The sequence below is a fragment of the Saccostrea cucullata genome, unplaced genomic scaffold, assembly GCF_032062105.1.
Source record: "Saccostrea cucullata isolate Sc308-1 unplaced genomic scaffold, CSIRO_AGI_Scuc_v1 ctg13607, whole genome shotgun sequence".
Lineage (NCBI taxonomy): Eukaryota > Metazoa > Mollusca > Bivalvia > Ostreida > Ostreidae > Saccostrea > Saccostrea cuccullata.
Genome location: NW_026931056.1, coordinates 2,619 through 12,702, shown reverse-complemented (window position 1 = coordinate 12,702; position 10,084 = coordinate 2,619).

Here is a 10,084-nt window from a genome sequence, read left to right as displayed (position 1 = left end):
TAAATATTGCAGTGAGGTCACACATGTTCCTAAGATCTTAGAAAACATGCTAGAGAAATTCAGAATTCACAGTATTTACAGTATTTATAACTCATTCTTGAGTAAAGCAAGTTTGTATTTGACCTTGGTATTGGATCTTGAATCTTAATCAGTGTCTGATTGAAAAATATTAAAATGCTCCACACATGTTCCTTAGATCTTATAAACATGCATAAGAATTCACAGTATGTATAACACATTCTTGAGTAAACCTTTTATTTGACCTTGACATTTGATCTTAAAATTATCAGTGTTGAAATGAGAAAAAAAACTTTATCAAGTACACAATATTTTTATTCAAGGTGGTTCCTCAACAATGTTTAACAATTGAATATTCCATTACCATGAGACAAAGTCATTAAAAGTATCCATGTACACCGCATTTATGAATTTTAATTCAAAGATCACAGATACATGTACATGAACGTTGTTTAAATTTAAGTTTATCAATGTTTTTATAACCGTGGTATAATGTTTTACATGCATTTAATTTGACTTTCTTATTCGACGCTCAAATTGAAATTCAAATGTCAGAGTTATTGTCAGAGAGATGGTCATAAACTGAACAGTTCCACAAATGTCAACAATGCACAGAAAACATACACTGATCTCCTTAATTAAAGCACCATGATTTCAGTCTAAGGAATCTTTGACACTGGTTTGAACATCTTTCATCATTTACTCTAACAGCATATGGCATGAACTGCATACTGCACAGCTGCAAATCTGCAGGGTTTCCTGAAAAAAAATCACATAATTAAAGGCATGTAGATTGTAAATTTTGTCATACACATTTCATACACATTTAAAATGTTTTTGATTGTGATTATCTTTCACATTTCATGTACAATTGGCTTTAATTTCACCTTTTTCTCTCTCAAAAAAAAAATAATGCATTTAGAAATCATGAAAAATAAAATCTTATACTGCAACCTCAGTCATATAAAATTAAGAGAAAAATCTTATTTAAGATAATTTACTTGTACATTATAATTCATTTTATCTTATCAACTTGCTAACAAGTATGAATACATTTGTTTTAATGACTTTTCTCTATTTTCTCTTTGTATTTATCTATTTAATGTTTTTTCTTGGTTTTTTTTTTTTGGTCTTGAAATTTGAATATGTAAAAGAAGAAGAAAATATCTATGTAACAGGAACATGATGACCAGAAAAATTCAACATTTCTTTCAGTTTAACTCTCAAGATTTTTGAAAGAAGAAAATCACTTGTTCCGAAAAACTGCAGACATGTCACCTCAAAGCAGAAAATGATGTTTATATAGTTGAATGACCATTTAAAAATACATGATAAAAATAAAATCATACATACTTTTTAGATTAAAATCCTTTATACCGTGATGACACATGATGACGCATGAGTGCAGGCAAATCCATCACTGTAATAATGAATATTAAAAGATTAACTTATGTTTCATAACTCACAATACATCATACATACATGTACAATATGTAAGTGCACTGCTGAGTGAGCTTATTAAACATTTCAGCAGTAGCATTAGAAATGGTCATGATGATTCTAAATTAATTTATTATAAGTTACACTGAAATGAAAGAATTAAGGAAATAATAAGATTAATAAACTGATTAAGGCATAATACATATGATTGTTTTAGTCTTAGAGCTCACTGATAGCTAATTGAATCATATGACAGAGTAACGGGGGTATTTGTAAATATTTTATCCCCCCTTCTGTCTACACTACTTCTTTTTTCCGCAACTAATTTTTGTTTATATTAAATAGAATAAAATGTTTATATTTTAAGACAAGAGAACATTGTTTTGAGGGATAAATAAGTATAAAAATGCAAACATGTACAGTGTACATGGTGTACAGTGTGTAGTATACTTACATGAACTCGCACATCATCTATTCAAGTCCGCTGTTGACGGTTCCTGTGGAATTATCCAAACAAACAGAGCATATTTAACAGAAAACATGTTAGAACACTTTTTCAAAGTAAGAATCGGTTAAATCATCCAAACAAGCTGAAGAAATACGGTCTTTCGATGTCTGGACTCTTCGTTGTTTACATTCCCAAATCTTCCGGTGATCGTTCACGGTTAGATCGTACGCCGTGTTACTCGAAGTTTATAATGTAAATCTGTGTTTTGAGAAAAAATGTTTTATTTTCTATTGAAATTTTATAAATATTTCTTTTGTAAACATTTTATATCGTATTTCGTTTTTGTAATTTATTCTGAAATATGAATGAACCTTTGCTCGAATCTGATTGGCTGTAGGATACAGGATAGGATAGGATAGGATAGGATTGGATTAACTTCTATATGTTTCTATCGTGAATCCTCAATCCTGAATCCTATCCGATCCCATCCCATGTCAACTTGTGGGATAGCAGCACTGTACGTCTACGTCGAGGCGTAATATGAAAATCGGGCGCGCGATTCCGTTCGAAGCGTTTTTATTGTAAATAAAAATGGCGGCTAAGAAACGGTTTATTTGGGTAGTTTAGTTAAATTTCTTGTTACCGTAACGATATTTTATGTTGATTTTTATTGGATTAAAACTTAATATTTTCATAATATGCACAAATAATTTTTTTTATATTGAAAAAGGTCTTCAGCGGGATAAATTCGTAACACAGTCAGTTAGTGACCTAATACGGATTCATACAGGGTGTGAAATGGAAATCCGTATTGGGACTCGGCTTCGCCTCGCCCAATACGGATTTCCATTTCACACCCTTTATGAATCCGTATTTGGTCACTAACTGACTGTGTAACTAATAGTACAGGGTGTCCCATAATATATGATACCATTTGAAGTTATTGTCAGAAATCAATTTCTTGACCACTTCAGCTGATAATTGTCTCATTTGTTTCATAATTTGATTCCCTATATAACTTTACTCTAGAATATGTTTTGAGATTTCAAAGTTTAAATTTTTTAAACTTCATGACAGTGGTGCTAAATTTAGAGGTATGTGACTATAAATGAAATAAATCCATTAAATAAAAAAAAATGACCATGATTGTACGAATTGGAGAATATAAAACAAAGCAATCTTAAAGATAATGTAAAATACTTTGATTAACAAAAATGTTACTTTACTAAACTATAATTAACTATAAGGAACTATCTTTGTATAAAGTATCTTTTGTTTTGGATGTCCCATTTCAGATGCAGAAGAAAAACATACTTGTGCAAAAAGTGTTGAAATTAATTAGAAAAGTTATGCTAAATGATAAATAGGGTGCATATAAAGACAAATGTCAATAGAAATGTATCTCATATCCGAAAAACGTTAAACATTGAAAATAGAACTTATACATACCGATGTATTCTTTAAATATATCGCATTTCTCTACAGAATCTATTCGAATCAGATCGCCGCCATCCAATATACACTTGTTGACAGCCTCCCAGTACCCCATCCTCACTGACACATACTTGAGACAAACCTCGAGATGAGTATACACGTATGTAACGTACCCTGTTGGGCAGGGGGCTAGAAAGAAACCATCATGAGCCATAAATCGTCGATATTTTTTCCCTAGGCCTAGGTATTTTGATACAGTTTTTCATCAGAAAGTTTTAAATATTATTATTCTTTTTCCTGTTTTTTGTTTTTGGATCTTTTTTGGTTTTGTTTTGGTGTCGTTTTGGTTTTGTTTGTCAGTTTTTTTTGTTTGTCTGTTTGTTTTTTGTTTGTTTGCTATTTTTTGTTTGTTTTGTTTATTAGAATTTCAGTAAACCATGTTGTAAATAGAAACATTTTAAATAGATACAATGTATGCCATTTTTGGCTATGGTTATCTTTGTTCAACCGTTTAAAGACGGTTCTGCGACACAAAAATGCAATATGCATTTGCATACGTTTGGCTGTTATCATTTTTACTTTAAAATCAAATTTACAATAAAAAAAATCTACGTCAATTTTTCGGGAAAATGTTTCAATCGTTAGCTAGCTACACATTCCAAACACAGGACAAGATGAATGATAATGTTCTGAGCATAATAAAATAGTTCCATCCTTACAAATAAAAATATCGAATAATAAATATATATACTAAAGACAGTATTACTTAACAATATTAAATAGCAAATATACACATGGTCTTTTATTTATTTCTCAAAAAATATATATATTTTATATTGTGAGTTTTGAAACTTTTAAAAAGAATTCATTCATTTTGATTATTTCATATCCTATTTCAAATTTTATCAACCAAAAACGTTAATCAGCTTGTATTTAACATCAATACGATACAGTGAATAATAATAAGTAACTTTGATTATAAGAACGCCGATTCTTTGATTTTTAGCACAAAAGCACAAAAAAAGATATTGACTTACAAGGCTTGAATGTATTCCACTCTGTACCGTTTATATTAAGAATACTTCCAGGAACAGCATTGCAGCACATACAACGCTTATTGAACCTGTTATGACTGAACATATATAAAGACTTCTGGTTTTTCACGCACTGGTGAAAGCAAATAATTTCGCTCTCTATGTTTGAGCGAGTTTGGCATGAATCTGTTAGATTCTCGTTGAAAATTATAGCATTGTTTTCATGAAATGTGCCTGGAATCGCCATTTTACACAGCAAATTAAAAATCGTGAATGAAAGGAAATATTTTGTTAACATTGCAGTGAGTTAAATTTCTGACTGTTTATAATCAAAAATCGCCTCGTGGAAAATAAACCTAGCTTGTAAATTTTTAAAACTCTTCTGTCAAAGTTCTTGTAAAAATTTCGTTCAAGTTAATAATATATACATCCATTAAATGAAAACAGTGAGATAGCTGTAAAATATGTATATTTGTTTATCGAGCTATTAGGTAAAATAATAGACTATTGTTCTTCTTACTGATTTGTAAATAACCCAATAATTTAAATTCCACTCAGAATTTTGCTGATATGAAAAATGGTAATGTAAATTCGAGCTTTTATTTGCCTTTTAGTTGAAGACAAAGTTTTTTCTTTCAATCGGAAATTTTATCATTGTAAATAATATCTTTTCTGAGAAAAAAAATCAGAGTTCGATATCTATATAAAAAAATCGTTAAAAAAGAATCGATCGAAAAATCTGTACCCAAGATATTTCTTGTTTGCTTTCTTTTTTAGAATATGTTTTTCAATATAATTTTGTCTAAAAAAAGTTTATACAAAGATTAACTAGCCTTTCGATACCACAAGAAAAAAAAAAAACCACCTTTCACTGAAAATATATAATTTGCCAAGCAAATCCTTGAGGGATTGATTCAATTTTCAGTGTACATTTTAGTATAAAGCAAGTGTGGTGCTATTGATATTTACTCTGGACTCCTCTATCCTCTCATAAGTATGTAGCCTTGTACTTTCCGCTCTGAAGTAAAGAAAGGAAATACAACCTGCATATGGGAATTTTGTCTTTCAGTTGATTTGATACGTAACAAGATTCTCTTTGCGCGAAAATTTTCAAAGCGAGACAAGCTATTGACAAACATGTTAATGAATCAAGGATATCGACAGTCTAATATAAAGTCATCATTTTGCAAGTTCTTTGTTCGATACAATGGTCTTGTCAGCAAATACAATCTATTATTAAACCAATGGCTGACTGGCAGTTTTTCTTAGCAATTGCTAGACCATTTTTATGTACTAAAATATGTACGGTTTTATTCCATTTGCCCTATCATCAAAAGAAGCAAACAGCGGGTTAATCCCAACCTCTAATACTTTAGAGGTCCCTGTTTACTCTACTTAAGATTTGCATTGTTTCAATTGAGTTTTAATAGGTAACGTTACTTTAGTCGTATCTCTTTTACATTTCTCCCTATTATTCTTAGCAAAATTGTTTCATATAAAATCAAATACAATAAAAGATATACAAGGATCAAACTCTACCATTTAGTTAATTGAAAGGTGACTCAAATTTTACTGACTCAAAGTTCACTGAAAGGTGACTCAAGGTTCCGTTGAAATAATTCCAGATGGATTGTAGCAACACATGAACACAGACAATGCTGATTAAGACCATCAAATTGTGACTGAACATGTAGAAATGGTTTAATCTAATTTGGCATGTCATAAACAATGTACAGTGCTGTGCATATTACGGTAAATCATGCATGAGCTTGTTGCATATAGGTTTATTTCCAATTCAAAAATAACATGAACGAAACCTTTTGTTGGTAATCTAAATAAGACATTAGAGGTGATTTAAAAGACAGATTATGCCCAAGTCATTCCAAGTGAAAAAATGTTTACGCATATGCAAAAGTTCTATGTGACAGCCGACTATATATCATAGGAAATACCGTGCAAGCACAATTTTTAGCGAGGATTTAATTTTGGCATTATTAGCGAGGGTGCTGAGATCGCTTAAATTGAATATTGCTGAAAATTAACTGCGTTTTCATTGTAATGTCCTCTTTAGTGAGCTTTTTAATATCGCTAAAAATACTTCTCGCTAAAAATTAAAATTTTTAAAGACAAATCACTAAATTTGCGTCTCGCTAAAATTTCCACTTATAATGAAAGAATTACGAAAATTTCAAATATTTTATTTGACTTTTCCATATTTTGTCATGTAAATTTATACCTATTTTATATATTAAGTTGATTGAACATTTTCAAGAAGATTAAGCAATTAATCCACCATTGAAATTTTATCGTTTACTCTTGCCCATGATTCCTTTCAGAATGTTCATTGTTTCCTACTGAATAGAAACAAGAAATATTGCAATGAAGGGTTTACTTTTTAGGTGGATATCGAAAATAAATCCTCAGTGAAAAGATTTTTCATACTTTAATTACAGCAATAGTGCGGGTACAATTGCTTAATCAATATCCTCTAAGTGTAATCTTTAGGGATGGATTAAGAAATGTAGCTTTGGTTGATATCTGGATTAAGATTCTCATAAAATATTTTATTTTTAATCATATTTTTTTTTACATAAAATGTCAATAGGTCAAAGCTACATTTCATAAATTGAATTGATTTTTTTTTCATATTGTTTGATCTTAACTCTTCTCTTGGTTTTTATGATAATCTTTCTCAACTTATCTTACAATTTAGTGCAAATGTTTTTTTTCCAGAAATTTCCTATCAAATCTTCAAACTGTTAACTGTACAAGAAACAGTTAACAGATCTTAATCTACAGTTGTAGTCGCAGTCTATTATTTTATCTCTGGGGTTTAACTCTAAAGAATAAACATTCATGATAAATGGCTAAATTGGGACTAGAATCCTTGATCTGAATGGTATTTTAACAGATTGAATTTTCTATTCCAATTTTGGCCGGGAATAAAATGAAATTAACAAACAGAGCTGTTTGTTACAGGATTGAAGATTCAGGGATAAACACATTCCTAAATCACAACACAATGTTATTAAACTCCTAATTTTTTCTTCATTGATATATAAAAATATTCTTCTCACCTTACATGGTAAATGCAAGTAAAAGAGGTTTTACAAGCATTCATTTTAAACCTGAGTAGGTTTACTAGCTTAATTTTCATATTTGAGTCAATATGGAGGATTTAGATCTATTTCGTGGCGTATTTTAAATAAAATTAATAAAAATCCCGAGACAATTCGGTGCAAAAATATTGAATAGTCCATTGTCTATACACGGAATTGACTACGAATTTTTCCGTTATTTTCCGATCATGACAAGGAGCACATGGTGGTGTGATCGGTCGGCGGGGATGCTCACTCCTCCGTGGCACAAGATCCCACCTCTGATGTTTTAAAGGTCCATGTTTGCTATGCTCTTACCGGTATTTTGTATTGTTTTCCGGAGTTTAATATTGAATATATTCGAATAATTTGTATGAAAAACGTCAGTCAATATTCCACTTCTTAAGAAATTGTTTTTGTTGAAATGTCATTCTATCAACCACAGAATTTGCGATATGTTGGCTTAAAAGAGACAGTTGATATCTTTCCTTCATTATCCTATTTGTCAGTAGCTAGCATCATTTATGGAATTATTCGAACGTTGAACATGTTCTTGAGAATCAAGTTCAATGTGAGACATGTACTTTGTACTGTATGCAGATGTTAATGGTATATTGTTACATTAAAAAAAGGGAAGATAACGACAGAAATGTTAAGATTGTCACGTTTATCAGTAAATTTTTGTGTTGGATTTTAATTAATTTTTTCTTCTAATGAGATATCGAAGGATGAGACAGAAATTTATGTCTTTGAGTTGAAGTTTAGAGGGATATATCGAATCAAACTAGGAATGAAAATGTCTATAAATAAGACATCGAAGATATATCTCAATGATAAATTGAGGGTCTAGGGTCTCAATAAGAGGTCATCTTTTCATGAGGAAGTAAAGCGTACAATCACCCATAGTACTTTCAATCACTTGCTGTACTTTATTCAACATTTATAATAAATGCATGCTGCTAGGCAGATACTGGCAATAATCAGTTTTATGATCCAGAAACCAAAATGTAATAAACACATCAGTTCAGACATTTTAATAAAATATCCCGTATTCACATTTTTATTAATTCATTGCAAATCATGAAAACATTTACATGTACATGTACTTAATGCACTAGACTGCGAGCAAGCAGCATTACATTTTTGTAATCGCGGAAAGTAATACACAAAATAGTTCGCAAGATTAAGAAAAAATACTATATATTTCACACATAAAATGATAAAAGGCACTGGGAGGTGCGTCAGCGCAGTTGTACTTGTCATTCCTGAATCTTATGTGATTTTCTTCTGCCTTTCCTGATTCATCCATTTATCAGAAACTCGGTATATATAGGTGTATCGTCAATAAATTTCCATTCTCCATCTTTCTTTTCTCCCTGTACCCAGATTTCGATTAAGTCATCAGATGCGTCTAAATAAAATAATTTGTCATCAAAGTGGAGGTGGCTTTCTTAAATTTACTTTATCGAAATAAATTATGATTTATTTTTTCTGAGTTTAAACTGCTTTTCAACCTAGAAATTTTTTTGAACAATCTTTGCAAAGATCATAAAGGCACATATTTTTCGGAGAGATGCAAAAGGCATCCAAATAAGTGCTTTGAAATCTACTTGATATTGTCAGACGTCTGAAACCACTTGTTCTATCTTTTTCATTTCGATATCTTTCAATCTGAATTTCGGATCAATTATTCTGTAAACGGTTTGGAAAGAAATGAAATATTTAATTTCTCTTCTGACATCATAAAGTGTAGCATAATAACGTGTAAATTTGCATTTTCAGGGCTATTTATGCTCTAGTTTCACATCACATTGTACGAAATTTTTTTGGAAGAGTTTTTGGACTATCTCGCCATGAAATTAATTTTTAAACGTTTAGTTAGCATCATCTTTTTATTTATATAATAAACTATACATGATTCATCACTAGTTATATTTTTTAATAAATTGTTGATGATTCTGAAAGCAATGGTATGTCCAGGCAGCACAAACTCGACGATTAAGTTTTTTTTCTACATAAATGTTACTGAGATTTTTTTTAATATAAACATTTGTCATTGAAAATTCCGTTAATTCATTTATATGGTATGACACAATTGTACCGTTAAATTTGCAATTTATATCTCCTTCTGTTAGTTCTATAAAACTTTAGCGAGAATTTTATATGAAATGTCCAAACAATTAAGGGGTTGTAATGACGTCAGAAAGGGTATGGGGTTGGGTTTCTTTTTCAAACATTCTATAACGTTTTACCCTTTGAAAAAAAAACTAATTCTATAAGACTAGGAGATAGTTGAGTGGGTTACTGAAAAATAACATGCATAGATTCTTGTTTTTAAACGCCAAAAAGATTAGAAAGACGAGAGGTGATAGAATTATTGTCAATTTGTAGTGAGGATGTTATAAGTTTGTCACGTCAAAAATTGACATTGATCATGTGTGAAAGATGTTGAACTCCGACAAGCAAATTTGCTGTTATAATCAATTGGGAATCTTTCAGATATATTAACAATATTATATGCATTAAAATCAGCAGCTCATAACATTGCAAAATCATGCATATAAGCAAGACAGGTTGAAATCTTGTTAGGATAAGTGTATGAGGTAGAGAAT